A 21,268-nucleotide genomic window follows, 5' to 3' on the forward strand; every position below is an offset into this window, starting at 1 on the left:
TAAATAAATAAAATCTTTAAGATTTTATATATAGAGAGAGAGAACACAAGCAGGGGGAGCAGCAGAGGGAGAGGGAGAAGCAGGCTGCCCACTGAGCAGGGAGCCCGATGCGGGCTCAATTCCAGAACCCTGGGGTCATGACCTGAGCCGAAGGCAGACGCTTAACTGACTGAGCCACCCAAGCACCCCATAAATAAAATCTTAAAAAAAAAAAAAAACCAATTGTACTAATAAAACATTAAGTCAATTATACCTCAGTAAAAAAAAATCACTTGTATTTCTCTACAGTAGCAATGAGCAAACAAAATGAATTAAGAAAACAATTCCATTTACAACAGTATCAAAAAGAATAAAATATTTAGGAATAAATTTTGACAAAAGAAGCACAAGACTTACACTGAGAACTATAAAACATTGTTGAAAAACTAGAAAAGATCTTAGTAAATAGAAAAACAACTCATGTTCATGGATCTGAACACAAAATATCATTAAGATGGCAATATTCTCCAAATCGATCTACAGATTCAATGCAATCCCTATCAAAATCCCAGTTGCCATTTTTTCATAAATTGACAAGCAGATTCTAAGATTCGTATGGAAATGCAATAGCCCCAAAATAGTCAGTGCAATCTTGAAAAAGAACAAAGTTGGAGGACTCACACTTCCTGATTTTAGAACTTACTACAAAGCCACGCTAAGCTAATTAAGACAGTGTAGCACTGGTATTAGAATAAAAATGAGAGGGCACCTGGGTGGCTCAGTCATTAAGCGTCTGCCTTCGGTTCGGGTCATGATCCCAGAGTCCTGGGATCGAGTCCCACATCGGGCTCCCTGCTCCGCAGGAAGCCTGCTTCTCCCTCTCCCACTCCCCCTGCTTGTGTTCCTTCTCTCGCTGTGTCTCTGTCAAATAAATAAAATCTTAAAAAAAAAAAAAAAAAAAGAATAAAAATGAGAGTGCAGAAATATACCTTTACATTTGTGGTCAGTTGATTTTTTACATGGATGCCAAGATAATTCAATGGGGAAAGTATATAAAGATTTAAAAAAATTTTTAAAGTATTAAGTGTAACAGATTCCAGAGTATGTTGAGGATGGGTTTATTCTGTCCTCTTCATTCACTGTGACCTTTTATTTCCTTTTAAAATTTTCTAATCACTTGAATTTCCTCAATATCTTTCTTACCATCTTTGCCCAGAACATAAATACGTTAGATAATGGAATAATATGAATTGAGACATAAAATGTTCTTTCATTCTTACTTGGTTAAACAGGAGCTCATCCCAGTAACAGCCAAGACACATGATATACCTACATTAGCTAACATCCATCAAAGATCATCATCATGATAGACTGTACCTGCTGATGGCTTTATCTCCAGATTTATATAAGTGGTGCTAAGTATCATCTTCAAGTGATTTTAGACAAGAGCATGACAACAGCATTTGTTAGAGTTGGCAAAGTTCACTGGGCATTGGTTGCTAATAGTACAAGTTTAACACCTCTGCAGATACTAACATAAGACATTCAAACCCTATATATTCAGAATTTAACCCATTCAGTAATTAAATTTAGAATTTTAAGCCCTTTTCTATTAAGCAAGAAATATGTGATATTTAAAACATTTTCAGTCAGCTTTCTTCTTGAAGTCTGGCACCAGTTACTAAATTAAAACAATGTAATCTCAGAATAATAAGGTAAAACTGAAAAGCCAGTCCTCAAACTCATCTAACCACTACCTCAACAGCAGATGGTAATCTGAGTTATCTGTAAATCAATTCTGCCAGTTCTTTCAGATGAGGGGTTTAAGCCGAGTCAGCCTTTACCCACTCCTCAAAGGCATAGGAGACCTCCTAATAAATCCAGGTAGAAATGTTCAGATCAGCTCTGCCCTGTGTTGCCTGCATACAGCTCCCTTCAAAACCTCACTGAGCCCCAATTTGCTCATCTGTAAAATAAAACTACTCACCTACTCCCCAGAGTTATTCTGAACATTTAGTAAAATAATGTCTTGGGTGCCTGGGTGGCTCAATTGGTTAAGCTTCAGACTCTTGATTTCAGCTCAGGTCATGATCTCAGGGTCCTGGGATAGGGCCATGTGCTGTCCAGCTCTGCTTAGCACGGAGTCTGCTTGTCTCCCTCTCCCTTTGCCCCTCCCTCTGCTTGCACGCAATCACTCTCTCTCTCAAATAAATAAATAAATCTTTATAAAATAATAATGTCTTAAAGTACCTAGTATGTGGTAGATACTCAACAAATATTAGTTCTCTTTTTTTTTAAGATTTTATTTATTTATTTGACAGAGGGAGGGGAGAGCATATGCAGGGGAAGGGGCAGAGGCAGAGGGAGAAGCAGACTCCCTGTGGAGCAGGGAACCCAACACGGGACTCGATCCCAGGACCCTGGGATCATGACCTGAGCCGAAGGCAGATGCTTAACCCACTGAGCCACCCAGGCGCCCCTCAACAAATATTAGTTCATTTCTCTTTGCTCTCCACAAAGTAAAATACAGGTCACAAATGACAAAAACTACAAAAGTCCAGATGAAAGAAACTATTTGGCTTAGTGTGTATTAAAAAGGGCAGTATTATTTAATATTAAAGGAAACCAACCTTTATTTTCTACAAGTTTCAAACTAATATACTCTTAAGTAGGTAAATTATAACCATGATGATAAGATACAAGATACCATGGGGGGGAAAAATCAACTAACTTTGCATTAATTATGTTGTTACTGTCTGGCAGTTTTATTAGGAAACAACTGAGTATCCAGTTGGCAGAATATTGCAGACAATTTCAGTTAAGTGATTCATCAAATAAGCCAACAAGAACTTTAGGCTTGGCTGTATTTGCAGTATTAGAATTTCTTAAGAGAAGGCTTCATACTGGGGCACCTGGGTGGCTCAGTCGTTAAGCGTCTGCCTTCGGCTCAGGTCATGATCCCAGGGTCCTGGGATTGAGCCCCGCATCAGGCTCCCTGCTCCACGGGAAGTCTGCTTCTTCCTCTCCCACTCCTCCTGCTTGTGTTCCTGCTCTCACTATCTCTATCAAATAAATTAATAAAATCTTAAAAAAAAAAAAAAAAAGAGAAGGCTTCATACTGAATCTTAAGACACCGCACTTGAGAAAACAGAAGGGAACAGGTCAAGATTCCCAAAAAATACTGCTAGTCCTTTGAAACTAGACTACACAAGGATTATTTTAAAAAGATTTAAAACAACAACTTTTGAGAGAGAGAGAGAGAAATCAAAAAACAGACTCTTAACTACAGAGGTGGTTACCAGAAGGAAGGTGGGTGGAGGGTGGGTTAAATAGGTGATGGGAACTAAAGAGTACACGTGTCATGACGAGCAGTGAGTAATGTATAAAATTGCTGAATCACTATATTGTACACCTGAAATGAATATAACACTGTATGCTAACTGGAATTAAAATAAAACTTTAAAAAAATAAATAAAATATATAAAATCATGTTATTGGAAAAAATAAAACAACTTTCTTAAAGACATATGGAAAAGGGAAAATAGAAAAGGACAGATTTATTTTCTATAAAAGTCAGGAAACCAATAGACATGATTTTTAAAATGATTTTTACAATGGGTTACATATTGATATGGTTCAAACCAAGAAAATATAAAAAAGACATAGTGAAAAGTCTGCTTTGACCCGTGTCCCTACCCACCCAGCTCTCGCCACCCAATGCCAAATAGATAAACACTGTTAATTTCTTAGTAGCCTTGGGGTGCCTGGGTGGCTCAGTCGTTAAGCGTCTGCCTTCGGCTCAGGTCATGATCCTAGGGTCCTGGGATTGAGCCCATCATTGGGCTCCCTGCTCAGCGGGAAGTCTGCTTCTCCCTCTCCCACTCCCCCTGCTTGTGTTCCTGCTCTCACTATCTCTGTCAAATAAATAAAATCTTAAAAAAAAAAAATTCTTAGTAGCCTTCCAGAGTCTCTCTATGCTTAGACAAGCAAAGCAAAAATATATCCTTTTTCTTTCCTTATTTTTCTACACAAAAGTAGCAATTTATCAATACCATCCTGCATCCCAAAGGCAAATTTTTAAAAAATATTTTATTTATTTGTCAGCGAGAGAGAGAGACGGCGAGCACAAGCAGGGGGAGCAGCAGGCAGAAGGAGAAGCAGGGAGCCGGATGTGGAACCGGATCCCAGGACCCTGGGATCATGACCTGAGCTGAAGGCAGACACCTAACCGACTGAGCCATCCAGGCATCCCCCCAAAGGCAAATTTTTAATCCTAAATATCCAATGAAAGCAACAAATAAATTCAATAGGACAGGGACTTTTGTTCATACATGAGTGGACCTTTAAAAGGCGAAACATAAATGATGTTAATATCAGTGGGAAGCAGAAATCAAGGAAATCTAAAGGAGGAAACAAAACTCAAGGAGAAAAGGTAGCTTAGTCTTATAAATCTCTTTAAAAATGTTCTCTGCTAAGACATTTGAGTGTCTTATCTTTCATTAATTAAAAAGAAATCACTCCCTTACAGACAAAAAAACTTTAACCAAATATTCATGAGAAGAGAGAGTAGGGGTAACAGGAGATCAATCAGAAAAGAGAGCTATTTATGTCAGAATGGATTAAATACCAACTATGTACACAAAGAACTACAAAAATAAGAACAATTTTTTAAAATTATGGCAAAGTCTTAATTTCTAAATGTTTACCAATCCCGTTCAAATAAGTGCATGATATAGAACTTTCATGCTTAAGCCAGCATCAATTTTAGCATCATGTTGTTTGAAAGCTGAATAAAAATGTCTTTTCAAAACCTTTTTCATTAATATTTATGAAAAAAATAGGCCTTTACTCTCAGTGTAGCTTAAGCAGCTATTGTCTTGGTGTGAAGCTCCTCAAGCCGTCTGGCCAAAGCACCTTTACAGGTGAGCTATGTTGACATGAAGCCAGCTACCTGGGCCTGACTTGAGAGAGTCTCCAGGGGCAACCTAACATTCTTGCAACCAGTATTGCTTCTTCTCTGACTCCTAAGGATGAAAGGCTGATCTATGCTTCTCACTAATGTCTATCTCAGCTGATGAAAATCTGAAAGGAAAGGGTTTGGAATCTTGACATACCACTTCTCAAAGATTACTAACCTTTAATCTAAAATAGCCTTCTTAGTCTTCAACTTACTTAAAACCAAAGAGATTGCTTTAAACCAGATATCTAGAACTAGATGTATTTTCTGAAGGGAAGAGTCAGCTTATCTAAAACAGTCTATTCAATCCATAACATAGCTAACATCTTCAATGGGGAAAAAGTAGCACAAAACAATGCTACTGCAATAACATGAACTCTCCCCCCCATTATAAACAGTTTTAAATTGTATTACACATGCCAATGCTTAAGGAAAACCAGCTTATTTACAGAAGAGGAGGTGGGTGGAGACGTCTGTGGAAATTTTGAAAGGAATTACTGGGTATTCTCAAGGGCTTTGAAGGTTGAAACCACTATTCTTTATAATGTCTACCTTGCCTCCCAAACTAAAAGCTTTCCTTTCCCTTATTAAAGGCTTGTTCTTAACTGTATCACCATGATTAGTACCTTTTTGCTCAAGACCAAAATGAAGAGAGTGGGATGGAGAAAGAACAGAAATTTCCTTAAAGCAAAAGCTGTAAGAAAAGGGAAAAAGAAAAAGGTCAAAAGGCTACTAAACGTTCAGAAAGGGGGAAAGGCAGCAAGGGGACATAGGAGGAACGTGTGGGAGATAGCTCTGGACGTGCTCGGTGGGTGGAGAGATGCTTGCCTGGACGGGTGCTGTCTGGAAAGACTGGTGGAGTTAGTATGCAACTAGGCAGTTGTATGCATGAAATTATACTAAGCCACTAACTCTGAGACAGGCTATAATAGAATAGGATCACAAGGAACTTCAAGGTCATCTACTCCTACCATTGGTGGGAGCTTTGTTAAACCAAGGACTCCAAACCATGTGCTTATCATTAGGAGACTGTTTCAAAACATCTAAAGTTCAGCTCTTCTCATTTTTAACTGAATTTAACACTTTTCCTTGGATCAAATCCATTACTTCTGCTTCTCCTGCAGTGATCACAATCACATGTGGGTATTCCATCGTCTCTCTTCTTAAACATCTTGTATTTAGGATGTGCTTAAAATACAAGTATTGACTGACCTCCATTAGAAGGATTTATGCTGATCTGGATGGATTTATCAGTCCACCCATTACCCTCACCTCATCCCCTTGATGAGCAGTAGTATAAATTTCCATGAGTGTTATCCAGGTTTAGGGTATGGCTGGTGGCCAGGAAACTGTAAAATAACTGGTTCAAACATGCATAGAATCCATGATGTTGGTTGGCTACATAAACATGATTCTCTAGCCAACAAAGCAAGCCTGTATAAGAGAAATTTTTTAAATGGCATTGAAAATATGGATACACACAGAAGTTTAGAAAGATGTACTCTAAAATACTAATAGTGATTATTAATGGATGGTAGATTTATTGGTGATTCTTAGTTTCTTTTTCTTTAAATTTTTCTTGGAAAAAAATGTATTACTTTGGTGATTTAAATATATTTTAAAAGACACAAAAGAGAGAACATAGAAGTAATGGAGCTAGAAAATGGATAAGTTATTAGCTATGAAGTGGAACACTAGCTGTCAAAATTTATGTAGATCTACAGATGTACACAATAAAGTGTTAAACAAGAAACAAAAGAACAAATTGGGTAGAATGATTCCCATTTAAAAAAAACTCAATGTACACAGGATGCCTGGGTGGCTCAGTTGGTTAAGCATCTGCATCCAGCTCAGGTCATGATCCCAGAGTCCTGGGATCTAGTCCCACATCTGGCTCCTTGCTCAGCAGGGAGCCTGCTTCTCCCTCTGCCTGCTGCTCCCTGCTGCTTGTGCTCACACACACTCTCTCTCTGACAAATAAACAAAATCTTTAAAAACAATACAAAACCTCAACATATATTTATAGATATACAAATTTATATAAACATGAGGAAAAGTCTATAAGGATATAAAAATTGAGAGTGGTTATCTTTGTGGGTAAGATTAGAGTGGAGAGGACTCATTTTTTTACTTAACATATTTCTCAGTTGCTTGAATTTAAGGGCATGCATACCTTTGTAATTAAAAATAACATTTAGGGGGTGCCTGGGTGGCTCAGTCGTTAGGCGTCTGCCTTCAGCTCAGGTCATGATCCCAGGGTCCTGGGATTGAGCCCCGCATCGGGCTCCCTGCTCCGCGGGAAGCCTGCTTCTCCCTCTCCCACTCCCCCTGCTTGTGTTCCCTCTCTCGCTGTGTCTCTCTCTGTCAAATAAATAAATAAAATAAAATAAAAAAAACATTTAGAAAATTTGAGACAATAATAAAATTAAAATGGGGGAAAGAGAGGATGTATAGTGTTTTCTTGGGAAACTAAGGATATGATTCTTATATTCCTTCTTGGCTAGTCATATATATAACATGCATATGTATTAGATTATATAGGCTATACACTTGGTCCTATATGTATGTTTGTCTGCATATATGCACACTGAGTTGGAAACCAGATCATTTTAACTTTAATCTATTTTTATTTTAAAAACAGTGAGGTAAATAATTAGAGTAATAAAGGTCCTTCTCATTTTTTAACTCAAGCAATTAGTCAAGTCCTAGTGAAGCCTCACTGTACCTGAGGACATTTCATCCAGCTGTCTGTGGAATGTCTAGTCCATCAACGAGTCCAATTTTGTGTATGAATGAATATATTACATATGAAGTCTATTTTACCTATAGGAAAAAAAAAAGTTTGGTATTGACTGGCATAGCAAATATATCAGGACCCTGAATGGAAGCACTTAACCTGAATCATATTCATTATTATATGCAATGTAAATACAAATGTCATTTATTTAAAATCACAAAACAGTAAAAGGAGTAACATTATCTCAACACTATAGACATTCTCCAAAAAATGTATGCCTTTAAAAAAGTAAAAATCCAGGCCTTTATTCAACCAAAAGCCTGTCAGATCATTCCTATTCTCAAGTTAAAAGCCACAAAACCAGCCCTCTACATTTTAATTATCTGCAAACTCATATGGTGGCCTGAAGCAACAGCTAACTAGAACGACCCCTCCACACTTGGTGCTACAAAGGAGCTCTGCCTGCCAATATCACACACCGGTAGATGTTTTTAATCCTTGCCAGACATTCTTTGATCCCATGTAGGTTTTCCCTGTATTTATGGCCCCACTGGGGGAAGCCAGTACTCTGCACAAATCCACCATGAGAATTCACTAAATATCTCTTACTTCACCCACACATCTCCTGTCTTCCCTCTTACACAGTATCAATCCCTTACCTTACAACAATTCCCTTCACCCTCCTTTCACTCACCCCCATCCCCACCCTAGGAAAACAGATTTTGGTTTTGAATAATAGAAGAAATAGTGGCTACAAGGAGATGGACCAAGACAGGTATTCAGGACCTGTGGGAAAGAGGAGAGGCCCTGGGAAACTAGACAAGGGCAAGGATATTGTACACTGCCCCAATTCCCTTTGAAAATCCCCTGGCTCAGCTTCAGAGAGGTAATAAAATTTTACTTATCCATGCTCTGACTCAGCCCTCCACATTTGATTTCCACGTCGTCTTCCTCAGCAATGACAATTAACTCAAAGTTAGTACTGAGTTAAAATTACTTTGACTTGAACTTCAAGATGTGGAATCAGCACCTCTTAGATTTACTTTTCTCCATGAAATAGAAAGGAAAAAAAAAAAGTGAAACGAGAACAAAGATGCCACCATAAGGAATGGAATAGGTAAAGGAAAACAGAAGCCTTGAATCCCTTAAAATAACATGGGAGCTGTTTCTGTCAGGAATAACATGTTACATAATTTGAGTTTCATGAATCAGCAGTTTAGTCAGTAATTTACATGAATTAAAAAGAGAGAGAGAAAATATGAGGATTGGAAAAGGTAAAGTGGTTTCTGACACAAGACAGTTTTCAAAAGTATTTTATTCCACCCCCACACAGAAGAATGTTGACAGGCAGATGACTCAGTCTGGCTTCATTAAGAGCTTCTTACCACCTAATATCCCTCATGGGAAAGGCCACCCTATCTCTCTTTTTTCCATGATACCCTTCTCAATTCCTCCCTGCAGGTAATGGCCATAGTTTCCCCCCTAATTGTAGGTTAACTCTCTGCAGGTCACATACTTTAGGAAACAGAGATTATACTAGAAGGATATAAATAGTTGAGGGGTTTTTTTGTTTTTTTTTTTTTTAAAGACCCTTTAGGGGTGCCTGGGTGGCTCAGTTGTTAAGCGTCTGCCTTTGGCTCAGGTCATGATCCCAGTGTCCTGGGATCAAGTCCCGCATCGAGACCCGCATCGGGCTCCCTGCTCCACGGGAAGCCTGCTTCTCCCTCTCCCACTCCCCCTGCTTGTGTTCCCTTTCTCGCTGTGTCTCTCTGTCAAATAAATAAATAAAATCTTTAAAAAAATAAATAAATAAATAAAAATAAAAGAACCTTTAGGGGCACCTGGCTGGCTTGGTCAGAAAGCATGTGACTCTTGATCTTGGGGTCGTGAGTTCCAGCCCCCTGCTGGGTGTAGAGATTGCTTAAATAAATAAAACTTTTTAAAAAGAGACCCTTTATACTAACGTACTTAAAACATTTCAAAGAACACAGTAGTAGTAGTGTCAGATGCTTCAAAAAAACTTGACAATACCTATGATCATTGTGTTTGAACCTGATCATAAATCTAAGTAGCTTAATTGAGTTCACTGACACTGAAAACCTACAGTGATTTGTAGTCCTTAAAAATGAATTTCAATGAGCGGGGAGAGATAAGGAGGGTGTCGACACAAACAATGAAACCATATGTCTAATCTAAACTATCTTCAAATCAGAGGAAAAAAGAAAGATGTTTGAGAAGAGAACAAAATAACCAGCTTACTGCTTTTTTCAAAAACCAGAGTTGACAAATCCTAAGAAATGAGTCCAAAGGGCATTCTCATCTCTTCTGTCGAAAAGATGTTTATTATATCAGATACTGTTTGAAATAACTGAGAGACATTGGTATAGGCCCAGAAATCTCTTAGGCATAAATCAATTACAGTATTTGAGAATCATAATGTTTGGAAAGAGCAAGAAATCTGAAGTCATTTGGAATCATTCATTCCACAATGTTTATTACTGGCTGGCACATGCCAGGCACTGTCCACACATCTGCTCTCTATTCAAGCTCTCTCTCCCACCAGCTGTACAATCCTGGCTAAAACATTTTACATTTCTATGCCTCAGTTTCCTCATCTGTAAAAACGGGAATAAGAAATGGCTGCCAACTTCACAAATATATCTGGAAGCACTCTGTAAACCATGAAAGCGTTAGTCGTCATTTCGCTTAACTGAATTCATGAACGCCACTGTTTGTTGTACCGTAAGTTATATCAGAGGAAAAGCGAGCCTTCCTGCTTCCAGGAGACACCTCATAATCCTATTAAATAAGGCCCAGAGTCTCATTTAATCATCTCTCTGGAAACTTAAATGGGAAATAGAGAAAGCTAGAAAGAGAAAGCTAGTATGACATGCAGATTTTGACATCAAATTGATAATCACCATAATGACAAGAACCATGATTCACCATTTTGGGTCTCTTCCAATCTGACCATCAGGCCAAGGACTCATTTGAAGAGGGTACTTTATTTTGGAAAAATATTCTCTCTCTATGTCTGCAAATCACAAAATGGACACCTACCAGGTTGATCTATCAACTCTACGTTACTAACAGCAAATGGCAGTAAAATTACAAAGCATTATTTATGTTGACGTGTACAAGCAAAAACAGTCTATTTTATAGTACATTTCACTAAACTATGGTTTCATCAACTGTCAAACAGATTAGGAACAAAGCTCCTTTTAAAAACAAAATTAGGCTCCATGTAGTGGCAGTTGAAAAAGGGGGAAGTTCTGGTCTCTCCAGAGTTAGCTAATGATGGGCACTATGGATAAGAAAGACTGTCTTACAGATGATGCTAGGGATCAGGCGCAGATCTACAAGGAAGAGGTCTCATTCCCATAGCTCCAGATTCCCTTCCCCCAGGGAGTGAAGGGGTGGCGGCTTGTCTTACAGGAGTGGTAGCCAAGTGCGCCAGAAGGCACACCCAGTCCTAAAATATGCCTGAAACTTCCTCTAATGTTTCTAGCTCTTGCAATGACATTGGGGAACTGAAGTGTACACAGCCTCTTCACTGCTGGAACCGCTATAATTTAATATTTTGCGCTAACAATTTGAATTAATATTTATAAAACAGTAAGAAGGAGCCCAAGCACGTGGTAAGAACCATTTGAGTGTTTATTAAATAAATAAGTCACTTCCCAGATTGCTTGGGTAAATCCTCAACCTAGAGACAAAGTAGAGAATCAAAACACACAACAGTCTAATAGTCTTAAATAAAGATTTGGGAACTATAGTGCTCTATATCTATTTCTGCAGCTCAAGTGTACCTGCAGCTCAAGCACATAGTCTCTTGCGGAGGACCAAAATTCTACTCACGGTTCAGAAATCACTGTGCAAAATTCAGTGAGGAAAGAGTTTAAGTCTCAAGAGATAAATTCTTTCTCTTTTCTATCTCCCCAACCAACCACCACTAAAAATGACAAATCTAAAAATCTCAAAGCATTCTAGATGGTACATATCAACACTAAAGCTGTGGGAATCAACAGAGCCAAATTCACTTTAAAAGAGACGGAAAGGGTTTAAATCACAGAGAACCGAAGGTTAGTAACCCATTAGCCTCAGATTTCAGTCCGCTGGCAACAGGTTAATGATTCCCGTGCCCTCCGCTCCCGGGGCCTCCTCCATCCCCAATCCTCGCAGGTGACCCGCGCCCTCTTTCGGCCTCAGGTGGGGGTCTCCTACCCCCCCCAGTTCCCGGCTCCTCTAAGCTGGGAAGCTGCGCACTGGGTTAACAATGTCCGTCCACCGACACGGCTCGAGCGCTTAGGAATCAAAAAGCAGAATCTGAATTCACCTCAAGGAAACACAGACCACAAACTCTTAGAGTCGGGGGCGGGGCGGGGGTATTGCTTCTCCCCTTCCACCAACTCGGAGGTTTTCGGGCTGAGGGTCAGGGGAGCTGCCAAAAGACCCAGGAAAGTCACCTTTGCTCCGAGAAGAGGCAGCAGTCAAGGCCCGGGCACCGCTCGCCCCGCCCCGTCTCACCCACCCGGGGCCTCCGACTGCGGCCCGGACGCGCACGGACCCTGCGGCCGGCCCACCCGCCTCGGGTCCCTGCCAACCCCGCACCTACCCCGCTCCACGGTGCTGTCTCCTGGCGCAGCGGGCGCGGAGCCGAGCGCACTCGCGTTTCCTCCTTCCCCGCAGGGCCGCCGGGCGCCGCCGCTTCCTCCTTGACGCGTCACGGCGGCCGGCGGCTCCTCCCGCAGTGTGCCGGGCGGTCCGGGAGAGCGGGGCGGCCGGCAGCGCGGCGGGAGGGCGCCCGCGCCGAAGCTGGGGCTGCCGGCGCCGGGCTGGAGCCGCGGGCTGGGCGGCCCCTGCTCAGGCGCGCCGCCGCCCCGCCGCGGAAATCTCTTCCCACAGCGCGCGGTCTGCCTCCAGCTTCGCCGCGTGCGCAAAGTTCAGGGGACACCGGCGGATCCTGTCTAGAGGCTCGGGCTCCTCGGTGTTTCTCGGCTGCTCAGCGGGCAGTGACTGCTGCCCTGGGGCCCAAGAGCCGCGTGGGCCAACGCGCCCGGCCGCCCGGCGGAGACGACCCTGACGTGCCCAGCGAGCAGGACCGCTGGACAGCCAGGGGAGTAAGAGTCACCCCAGGAATGGCCTGGTGGGCCTGTGGCTGGGTGTAAATTGGAAACTCAGGGAAGTGAAATAAGTATCCTAATAATTTCGGGGAACAACTATGCTTCATTTAGTGTTATTTGAAGTTTTCTACTTTTTTTCCATCAGCAACGTTTTGGCTTTTGTGTTTATAGATAGAGAGTTAAGAAATTGGCAGATTCTGGGTACAGAGAAATTTCCTTTCCACACATTTTCCAAGTCCACTTACTTACTTACTTTATTTATTTATTTATTTGCATTCCCATTAATCTCCAAGTCAGCTGAGGTCACACTTTACAGTTTCTTATTACTCATTCTTTAAATATAGAAGTTGCATTTTATTTGTCTCCCTTTTTTCCAGTTAAAGAGAGGTAAAGAAGATGAATGGAAAACTAAAAATGACATGATTCAGTGCTCGTGGTATAAAGTGGTTAGCATTTGGAAGCAGAGCAGGGTTGCGTTTGCCCCACAACACTACTGTAGTTTAAGTTTTATCAGATATCACTTGAAGATAGATTCGGACAACTATACAAAGATTACCATATCTATATCGTGTTTTTGATTTTGAGGCAATGATCTATACTTCAGATCATATGATTCCAGAGACTATGTCATAAATCTATGAACAAATAAACTTTCAAAGGTAATTAGAGGAGCCAGCATTTATGTGTGGCTTCCCTAAATTCAGGGTACATTTCCTTATGTTTTAAAATAATATTCAAAAATTTAACCCACAGGTAAAGGTGAGCATATTCATTTGTAATGTCAGTTAACACAGTATGGCCTCCTTCTTAAAGAAAATGAATTGTGAATCCAATATTTTTATACTTCAAAACAATAATCCTGCAGAACTTTCTAAACAACGATTTTCAGTGGCATTCGGAAATAGATGTAAAATACAGTAGATACAAATCAACACACTGCCATGGTCCTTTGTCTGTTTCCATTGTGATCCACACAATGAGGCACAGAGAAGCTACAGAATTTCCTCCCTTGTACCAAAATCAACAAATGATCAGTGTATCTCTTAATTAAAACCATATTCACCATGCTGAAAAATTTCTCAGACAAAAGGAAATTTTGTGTCAATAAACTCCAAATATAATGACATCATTCTCGCTTTAGAGATACATACCTGGCTATGACATATCAACTTTTCCTTCCCTCTCTCCTTCCCTCCCTCACTTCCTTCCTTCTTTCCTTTCTTCCCTCCCTCCCTCCCTCACTCTCTCCTTCTTTCCTTCCTTCCTTCTTTCCTTCCTTTTTTTCTCCTTAAAAAACAAACATCTGAGAGTCATTACATTTCCAGAATGTCTTCCTGCTGTGAAGCGCGCGTGCGCACGCGTGCGCGCGCACACACACACACACACACATACATGCATGCATACACACCACCTCCCACAAAATTTTAAGACAAGAAGGTGGGTGAGCCACATTCAACTGATAAGAAGTTATGTATTTTGCATTTTTTTTAAAGATTTTATTTATTTATTTGACACACAGAGAGAAAGCACAAGTAGGCAGAGAGGGAGGCAGAGAGAGAGGCAGAAGCAGGCTCTCCACTGAGCAGGGAGCCCGATGCGGGACTCGATCCTGGGACTCCAGGATCATGACCTGAGCCGAAGGCAGTCGCTTAACCCACTGAGCCACCCAGGCGCCCGTATTTTGCATTTATAATCTGAGAGCTGCAATTTCCTAGCTTAATTTCTCAGAATACTAGAGGTTGTAAATATATTCACAAGCTTAATATTAAAGGGCTTTTTCACTTAAAATTAATTTTATTTTTTTAAGATTTTATTTCTTTATTTGACAGAGAGAGACACAGCAAGAGAGGGAACACAAGCAGGGTAAGTGGGAGAGGGAGAAGCAGGCTTCCCGCTGAGCAGGGAGCCTGATGCGGGGCTCGATCCCAGGACCCCGGGATCGTGACCTGAGCCAAAGGCAGATGCTTAACGACTGAACCACCCAGGCGCCCCAACTTAAAATTAATTTTAAAGGCACACTTTAAGTCTGATTACTTTGATTAATCATATTCATCTATAGAAATAGATCATATCTCCATGTTCCATTATGTTTCCAATTTCTTTGAGTTTATACTGTAAAAGAAAAGTTGTTGAATGTTCAGCTAAATGTCTAGCTGATATTTATGCTTTTATAAAAGGTTTCATATAAATAAAATTTTAAAACGAAAAAAGTTTTTTATTTAGCCCATGGGTTCCAAAATTTTGTTTGGAAATATGACTCTATTCATGCACATAGGGCAAATATTTTGTTCATCTATTTTATTTATAATGTATAGATTATGAGCATAAGCTTTGGAATTGGACAGACTCAGGTTTAAGTTCTGGCTCTGCCACTTTCTACTTTGGGCAGATTATTTTACGTCTCTGAGCGTTGGTTTCATCAGTAACATAGGATAATAGTACTTTTCTCTCCTCAGTGAAACAGAGATAATAATAGTGCTTATCTTATGAAATTGCTTGGAGGATCAAATGAACTTAGTAGAATGCCTGGAACATAATATCAATTGATTGCTATTGTCATCATTATGATTAGCTCTAACACATATAAAAACGCCAATATTTTATATTCCTTTTGTACTAGTATGAAGAATGGTAAAATTTGAGAGTTTGGGGAGAGTTTTTGAAGAAGTCCTAAATGTAACAGGAAAACAATCATAAAAAAAATTCTAAGATACAGTTATGTTCAGAACTTTAGAAAATTGGACTGGTAATACTGTAAACTATTGACCCGAATATTAAAAATAAAAACAAACAACTACCTAACAAGAGAATACAGTATTTTTTTAGGTAATATATTCCAATGAGATGAGTGCTTGGTTTTTACCTACTCTTCAAAATGGAAAACCTTTTCTCTAAACTGGTGCCTGATAAGGAACCATCATGACTTTTTATATCCTAATAAAGTCCTCTATTATTTGTAGTTCTTTCATTGTAACTTTGGAAGAGTTGAGGAGCATAATATAAGAAATATCACTTCCCGATAATATAAGAAATATCACTTCCCATAGGGAGGAAATTTGATAAAATGACAGCTATGGGGCATGAATGGCTTCTATTCATAAGTCAGCTGGTAACAGAAGTGAGAGCCAGCATTCATTAGAATATTTGTCTTATAGCAGTTAAATCAGCAAGACTAGACAATAGTGCTACCAACCACATGATTACAAAAGCACAGATGTTTTTGATTCATATTATTTGTATTGCTTTCATAGCACCTTTTCCTTCATTCTACTACAAACTCATCTCCTTAAGTGGGTCAGATATCATAAGTTGTTGCTATAGTTTCAAGCTATGTTTATCCTTCAGTATACCAATCGTAGCATCCCACAACTTCAAAAAAAGAAAACCATTTTTCTTGGGAGGGTAGTTTAAGGATAGTCCAAGCCATGAATTGGCTCAGGAAATAGTTAACCCGAAAAGCCTACAGTAAAATAGGTAAGAAGATGAGAATTAAAGTGATTAATTTATTGAATTTTCTGAGCAAAACAAGTTAGTATAACACAAAGCCACCCAAGGGATAGTTAGAAAAACTCAGACACTCATGGGAATTGATGAGTATTGACACTGGTTTAAACCACCTTGGCACAGAGCCAAAATAACTTGTTTCCTTCATTTAGAAAATGGTTGAGACTATACTCATTTTGTGTGTTGGGGATGGGAATGACCCAATGCTCAACATCTTTGTTGGGCCAAATTAGCCAAGTTCAGACTCAAAACTGAAGTGCCTGAAGTTCAAGTGTGTTTCGTAACAAAGTGAAAACCATTTTAAAGCAAGATCACATTAGGGTCAAATATAAGATCCTTTAGATCACAGGACTTTTTCACTTTCTATATGAGACTCCTGAGAAAAACCAAGGGGAAGTGTTCAGAGATCAGAACCCTTACATTGCTGGCACAACTTTTGATAAAAAGTTGCTAGAAATTACTTTAAATCTTGCTAAGACCATTAATTATCTGAAGTAAAACTATTATCCTTCCCTAATTAGGAAATTAAGGAAACCTCATTGTCTTCCAATCTAGTTATTATGAGTATCAAGAACAAAATACAAATCGCTCTTTTTTCTTTCTCACTTTTTTTCCCTGTCTCTTGTTTGGATAGTCTGTTACATACATAAATTACATCTGTTAATAGTTGATAATAACTTACTTACATAAGTTGGGTCAGCAGTTACTGTGTTCCTCAGAGAACCTTATTAGGCCTTTGAGCTCAAACCTACTAGGTGGACTTTGAAGATAACAATTATTTTAGTTGCTTATCAGTAGGAAATAATAGCTTTTCTTAAACACTATTCATTTGGTGACTCAGTTACTTACTGTTAATTATGTACAATGAATGATTGAACCCATTTCAAATGCAAAGTCTTAATAGCCTCTGGCTTAAAAACGTGTGTTGCTATCATTTCTGCAACTGATTCTCTAAGGCATCTGTGCCTGCCTCAACCAGAGTGTCAAAGACTTAAAAAGACTTTAAGGGATTGTAACTTTTCATATAGCGGAAGACCCTTAAATTCTCTAGGTTTTCTAGAATAAGCAACCCCAGTTCTTTTAACTTTTTCTCACACCTCTTTTTTTTTTTAATGTTTTATGACTCTCATATGAATTCTTTCCAAATTCTCCACATTCTTCTTTAGATGAGATGGCCAGTATGAGACATGGAACTCTAGGAAGGATCAGGTAAGTCCTTAGTACAGTGAGAGCATTCTCTTACAGCTCTTCAATTCACACTCCTATATAGCTACTTAGAATCACTCTCACATTTAAAATTACATTTCATCATTATCAGATTTTAAAATCTGAACTCGAAATGCTTGTTTAGCCTACTTATGTTTTCTTGCATTATAGTTAAGAGGTTGTTTTGATTATCCCTATACCTATTTTATCAAAACTGTACTTTTCCTGAGTGATTTTAAATTTCATCATATTTGTTAAGTCAAAAAAATCCAAGGTGGAGGGTGTACATCCTAAGGGTACTCAAGACAATCTAATACAGTTCACAAAGAAAATACTCCAATGTCTATTTGTTTTATTCAAAAAGAAAAAAGTTAGGGGTGCATTGGGCTCCCTGTTCAGCTCCCTGCTTCCCCTCTCTTCCCCACTCATGCTCTCTGTTGCTTTCTCTGTCTCTCTCTCTCAAATAAATAAATAAAACCTTTTAAAAAATAAATAGAAAAAAGTTAAATTTTCTTATTTAACATACATATTGACACTGGGCTTGCTCAAACAGTCCTTTGTCAGGCAGTCATTCATGTGCTCTGTGAGGTTCCCTGAGAAGGATGGGCTTCCCCCTTGCAGGAAAGCTCTCCTTTATCCAACGTCAGTGTACTGCAGGTTTGTGTAGCATAGGAGGTCATTGATGTGGTTAATTCTGTACAAAAAAATCCTTTCAATAGAATCTATATAATACTTTGTACTGAGATGGAGAGTCATCATGGAAACTCTTTATCTTCTACTGAAGGATTCAAGATACTCAGTGTTAAAATCATTGCTCCTGCATACACACTACCTGGTCTGACCATAGTTCAGCCACGTCAGCCATGTAGTCCTGGGCAAATTATTAACATCTCTGAGGTTTTGTTTCCTCATCTGTAAATTGGAGAGCATAGTTGTATCTACTGCATCGGGTTGTTCTGAGGATGAGGTAGGCTAATATATAAAAATCTACCACCAAAATAAGCACTACATAAGCACTGGTTATTATTATTACTTAAGAGAATAAATATCAGAATGAAGATGTATTTTCCTCTGACAAAAATACCAGGGATCCAGATTTCCTTACCTTTTCTGTGAGTAGTATTTTCCTTTTAAGCTAAAGTTTTAACGTGAGAGAGTAACTCCATCTGCCCTCTCCTTTAAGAGTATATGTGTTTTGAAAGAAACATGTTGGAGAAAATATTTGAAAATTATGTTTAGAAATATTTCTATCAGTGTGTATTTTTGTTGCAAAAAATCCCAGTGTGTATGTGTGTGTGTGTGTCCTTTTAAAACTCTCATATATGCATACTTAAACATTTTGGAAATACAATTTTTGATTTCTTGAAATATTCTCCAAATAATTTGAGTGGGCCTTAAACTAATTAAAATGCAATGCTTTTAAATTAGTTTGCAAGAATTGCTGATTGATAGTAGAGAAAATGGGAATTTACTAGTAAGACTTCAACAAAAACCTTTGCAGAACTGGTTGATGAGACTGAAGAAGAAAATGAATATTTTAATAGGTATAGCCAAAAACAGTGTATTTCTTCAATTTAAACCTAAATATCTTTTGGAAGTATCTTTTTCAGCTATGACAGCTATTAAAATGTAATATCAGAATAAACTAAACTTAGAACCACGTCTTCAAATCACTATATCACAATGTGTTAAACCAAGATTTAAAAAAAGTAATAAAGTACCAAGTAATAAAGCATCAAATGAAAGCAGAAATGCTTTTATACTATTAATAAAATGCCATTAAATTATTCAAGGTATATTGATTATTTCATGTTTTTAAATTTGGAGTTTCTGTTTTACAATGGGTACAATATATTAGTATAGGAGGTCACAGATACGTAATTTATACGTGTGTGCATTCTGGTTTAGTGTCATCTAAGAATTTAATGCCTTTTGTCCTTTTTCTTCTTCATTCAGTAACTAGTTGTTGAGTGCCCAGTGTATCCCAGGTACTGTGCTAGGCTCAGAGAGATAGAAATTAAAAACATTATCCCCACCCACAAAGAGTAGTTTAAATCATTTATGAAGCATACAATAAAGAACTGTTCCCACAACTTATCTTCACAGAATCACCTGTTTCTCAGCTCCTTCCCCTACCTCCACTCCCAGCCCTTGGCATAGATAACCATTTGCTGTAGACTGGGATTTGAACTTGAAACTGGTCATTTGAACACCCACTTAGTTTTTTATGTAGTTTAAATATACCATTTATCACTTATTTTCTCTTCTTGATATCTGCAAGGTGCTTTTTATGCAATCATAGGTAAATATAAATATCAGTGATTCAACAAACATTTCCTCTTCAAAGCACCGTGTTAAGACAGAGGGAAGGCTCAAGGTACAAACATGCATTGTGCTTTCAAGGGGATTTTATATCCTTGACAGAAAATGAGAAAAACACCCTAAGTTTTTCCTTACATGATGTGGAGTGCATTCACTGTTGAATGTATTCCTCAGTACATTGCCTTTTTAACTATCTCACCACTTTTGCCTGGTGTCTTTCTTCAAGCCTGATACCATACTGTTTGAAAGTTTTACAAGCATGCTATTTGGCCTCAACCACCTCTTTAAAATTTTATCTCATTACTTATAATTTCAACTCATGACTGGGATAAATTACTTTTAATTGCTAGTTATTTGCATTAAAGAACAATCATGAAAGACAGGTAGAAGAAAAAGCTGTTAAGATCATAGAAATTAAACACCTACAATGGAATCCATTTCCCTAAAAAAAAAAAAAAAAAGTGGTGATGTGAGGTATTCAAGGCAAGAAACTGAATCATATAACTACCTGGGGTCTCATTTACTTTTAAACTCTGCAAATAAGCAAAATCAAATGGAAGCAACTATATCTGTTTGACTTTTTTTTTTTAATTTTATTTATTTATTTGACAGAGAGAGACACAGTGAGAGAGGGAACACAAGCAGGGGGAAGGGGAGGGGGAGAAGCAGGCTTCCCACGGAGCAGGGAGCCCGATGCGGGGCTCGATGCAGGGCTTGATCCCAGGACCCTGGGATCATGACCTGAGCCGAAGGCAGACACTTAACGACTGAGCACCCAGGAGCCCCTCTGTTTGACTTTTTAAAAGCAAGTGGTATTAACAATTTGGGGCATGGTGTGAAAAGTCAGACTTAGTTGCAAAAGTCTGTGATAATATAAAATTCAATTCAGAAAAATATAAGCAGCACATTAAGGCAATAAAGAGACAATATCTTTATTTGAATTTTAACTGATACATATATACTCCTTGGGCTAACCCACTGCCCTCCAAATCCAATTTTTACTATAATAATCATTTTCAAAGAAAATAGAAAGAGAGGCACCTGGGTGGTTCAGTCAGTTAAATGTCTGACTCTTGATTTTGGTTCAGGTCATGATCTTGGGGTCGTGGCATGGAGCCCCACGTTGGGCTCCATGCTCAGTGTGGAGTCTGCTTGAGATTCTCTCCCTCTGCCCCCCCTTCCCCTCAAATAAATAAATGAAATCTTTAAAAAAATTTTTAATTTAAAAAAAGAAAATAGAAAATACCATTTGAACAAATTTCAGTATAGTATAGTGATTAAGCACATGGCTTTAGAGGAAAACAGCTCTGGGTTTGAATCTCACTGCTGCTTACCAGCTCTGGACCCAAGCACATTTCCTAACTCCTCAGCCTCAGTTTTCTTATTCGTAAAAGTATTTCCTACTTCATAAGGTTGTTGTGAAGATTAAGTGAGATAAAT

At 38.8% G+C, this 21,268-nt stretch overlaps 1 protein-coding gene across 12 annotated transcripts in view; it reads right to left on the bottom strand.

Moving 5' to 3' along the window:
* SGK3 (serum/glucocorticoid regulated kinase family member 3) overlaps positions 1 to 21,268 on the bottom strand; it is a 173,057-nt gene that overhangs the window by 121,458 nt on the left and 30,331 nt on the right. For 4 of the 12 annotated variants that reach the window (XM_064588259.1, XM_064588261.1, XM_045896453.3 and 1 more), the window contains exon 1: positions 12,289 to 12,714. The exons of 1 other annotated variant lie outside the window; for it this stretch is intronic. The gene's annotated coding sequence lies outside the window, so the exon portion shown is untranslated. Of the gene's footprint in view, positions 1 to 7,109; positions 7,298 to 7,661; positions 9,325 to 12,288; positions 12,752 to 21,268 lie in introns of those variants that run through there. 7 more of the 12 variants (XM_064588263.1, XM_064588260.1, XM_064588256.1 and 4 more) reach the window with 6 other exon arrangements.

The sequence above is a fragment of the Mirounga angustirostris genome, unplaced genomic scaffold (genome assembly GCF_029215605.1).
Source record: "Mirounga angustirostris isolate CCGP_5_RB_7025 unplaced genomic scaffold, mMirAng1.0.hap1 SCAF_4, whole genome shotgun sequence".
NCBI lineage: Eukaryota > Metazoa > Chordata > Mammalia > Carnivora > Phocidae > Mirounga > Mirounga angustirostris.